The 3,187-nt window shown below is 42.3% G+C and overlaps 1 long non-coding RNA gene across 1 annotated transcript; it reads right to left on the bottom strand.

Annotated features, from left to right (window-relative positions):
• Positions 1–300: 300 nt before the first annotated feature.
• On the bottom strand, positions 301–2,702 carry LOC128844430 (uncharacterized). Its single transcript, XR_008446472.1, has 2 exons — positions 2,527–2,702; positions 301–2,328 (listed from the first exon to the last, which is right to left on the bottom strand). It is a non-coding gene; the product is annotated as an uncharacterized LOC128844430 (long non-coding RNA).
• Positions 2,703–3,187: the final 485 nt, after the last annotated feature.

The following is a 3,187-nucleotide window of genomic DNA, read 5'->3' as shown; positions in this document are numbered from 1 at the left end:
TGATACAATAAGGTACTGTGAGTCAGAATAAAGTACACAGTGAGTCAGTAAAGCCACGAGTAGAATAAAGGAAATTTAACTCCCAGTCCCATGCTTTAACTACTTGCCCATGTTGCTCTTTGCCTTCAGAAAAATAACCATCAGAGTGACAAAGATGCAAAAATCTACCCTCTTACCTACCATCACCAGGAATTGTACAATCTACCTACAGATGTTTCTGCAGTGAGACATTTGTAGCAACTATATTAGGCTAATATAATGAGTAGTATTATGACAAATAGTCCAGAACACACTTAAAAATTAAACATTTCCAAACATTTATATTTATTAAAATTGAACAAAAATCTCATCCACAGAATGGGATATACATTACCCAATAGCACAGCCTCCTGTTTCTTGATTATGCACTGTTAACATCACCAATTTGCTGTTATGTGTGGGAGGTGTTAAAAACCTTTTTTTAGAGAGAGATAATTGGATTAACTTAGGGATATGTAGTGTTTTATTTCTGGCAGATTTTCTTAAATGCTTCTGATAATGTTATTGGTTTGGAAGGAGTGTTGTCTACCAGCTAGAGCAGAGAACTGGGAGTCATGAGTGCCAGGTTATTTTACCAGCTCTCCTTGAGATGAACGATGTGATTGTAAGCAAGTCACTTAAGCGCTCTGTGCCTCACTTTCTCCATCTGTAAAATGGGCATAATACTTCCTTGCACCACGGGGGTATTGTGAGACTAAATTAATTAATATCTCTGAAGCAATCTGAGATATTTGCATTACACCGTGCTATAGAAGTGCAAAGCATTATTTATTATTGATTTAATATATTTTATTTTACTTGAGTAAACATTTTCCACTTCTCCAATACTCTCCATCTGAGGATCTCAGAATGCTTTACAAACATTTGCTAATTAAGTCTCATGACCCCACTGACATGTACATAAGTATTATTATTCCTACTTTACAGCTGAGGAAACAGACAGAGAGCCTGATTCTCAGTTGCTCCATTCCTATACATGGAGGCAGGATGGAGTGGCTGTGCAAGGGCTTTTTTAGACCCTGGTATAAATTGGAGAAGCTGGGCTGGAAGAAGGTTTAGCTCTGCTCCAGCTAGGTAGGAGACATAGAGTAACTGAGAATCAGGCCCAGAAAGATTAGTAATTGCAGAACATAGAGAATCAGTGACATAACTGGGAGTGGCCCCTGGATCTCCTTATTCCCAGATCACTGTTTTAACTTTTAGACTTTCCATTCATTTTGTATCAGCTTGAATGATGTTGGGAATTTCCCCCCTTAAAAATAGTGTAGGTTTTTTTCTCTCTATTGTTTGTAACAGGTCCTTAGAAGTTTGCAAACAACGTATTTTTCCACTCATTTTTGTCTTTTCCAATGTAACAAACTGATTGTTTTCCCATCTATTTTAAATGGAGCTGAAGTTAACATGGCTGACTTTGTTTAACAAGAACTTTTATTTCTTTGGCTTCAGAGTAGCTTGACGGTGTTTTTACAGCTCTGGGGATAGGGTTTCATAGTTAACTGCTATGCAGAGCCAGCATGAGAATACAAAATGTGGTTTTATGGATCCCCCCCAAAAATTGACTATGGAAGAGTAGCTTCAAAACTAACAAAAGAAAATCTTGGTATTTAAGGCCTAATGTTCAGCCATCCTTCAAAGGCATGCCCTCTCACACCAAACTGGCTTTGGAGCTGAACTGATTTGTGTGAGCACACAAATGCCTAGTTTTGCACATGCAAATGTAACCTTTGGGTGGGCTAGAGTTCATTTCATTTCCTGTCTCCAGTACCTTAAGAAAAAAAACCCCAACTCCCATAGAAAGTAGCTGGAGACCCAGAGTTCAGTCTCTAAGGATTTTCAGCAAGAATTGTACAGGGGTCAACCTCCTCACATGCAAGTCCCAAAAGAAACTAAAGAAATGAATTTAATTAAATAACTTTGTTTCTTTATCATAAGATTTTATAAATAATAATCTAATTTTTACAGCATGACATGGCTATTTTATAATCCACAGACATTACCGTCACAGTTACACATGAACATAAAGAAAACAAATTAAAACCTGAACAGTTCAGTCCCCACAGAAATACAGTGAGAAGAAACTGAGAGTTCCTAAAAGCTTAGGTTTTGTTCACCTAAATCTCAGAGTCTTTGATCACCAAATCTACACAGTCTGCTGAGTCTAAAACAACATCTTCCCTCCACTTGCTTGTAGGAATCTTCCATTGGAATCCATGCAGACGCTTCCTCTGCTGAAATCACTGCTAGCCAGTCAGCTAACTGATTAACCACTCAGTTATGTGTACAGAAACCCTGTTACAAGAAAATACAAAACTGAGAATAGCAAAATATAAACAACTCTTTCCCCATTACTACATTTAAAGAAAAGCTGGTGAATCAGACTAGTTGAGATAATTTAACTGGAACAGTTTGGCTAAAATCAAAACATTCAAAGCATACAATTAAAATAGAAGTTATTTTTCCTTCCCAATTTTCCCTTGCTGTAATTACCATTGCCCAGGCTTCCCTGTTAGAGGGGCTGCTGCAAAATGCTTCAGCGTTAGGGACAACAGCCTGCTTTCTGCTCCTGGACTCAGCTTCTCCCAACTCACACAGGACACATGGCCTTCTGCAAAGCAGCTGCCCTGACTGCTTGCCTCATGAAGTCTGACCCTAATAACAGGGAACCTATTGGAGCATACCCAAAACTACCACACCCAATTCCAGAAGCTTCTGGATGTGGAGTGTTTAATCTGCCTAGCAACAATGACCCAGACACAACTCACTCCTACCTCCTCCCAATGGGTCTCTTAAAGAGATATCTCCCTATAGTTACACAAACAGCTGCTCCCGAAAATTATGCACACTAGGGTTACCATATTTAGTGCCTCCAAATGGAGGACTACACGGGGGCCCGGCCCCGCCCCCAGCCCCGCCCACGCCCACGCCCAACTCCGCCCCCTCCCCAAAGTCTCCGCCCCCTCCCCTGCTTCCCGCGAACATTTGATTCGCGGGAAGCCTGAAGCAGGTAAGGGGGAGTGTGGGGGGAGGAGGCGCGGCCCCGGACCGGCCCCCGGCCCCGCGGGCCCAGCTCCCCGGCTCCCGGACCGGACCGCGGCCCGGCCCCGCGCCCCCGCTCCCCGCCTGGCCCCGCGCCCAGCCCGGCCCGGCA

The sequence above is a fragment of the Malaclemys terrapin genome, chromosome 10 (assembly GCF_027887155.1).
Source record: "Malaclemys terrapin pileata isolate rMalTer1 chromosome 10, rMalTer1.hap1, whole genome shotgun sequence".
Lineage (NCBI taxonomy): Eukaryota > Metazoa > Chordata > Testudines > Emydidae > Malaclemys > Malaclemys terrapin.
Note: the sequence above shows the minus strand (reverse complement) of the source record. Positions and strands in the feature narration are given on the sequence as shown.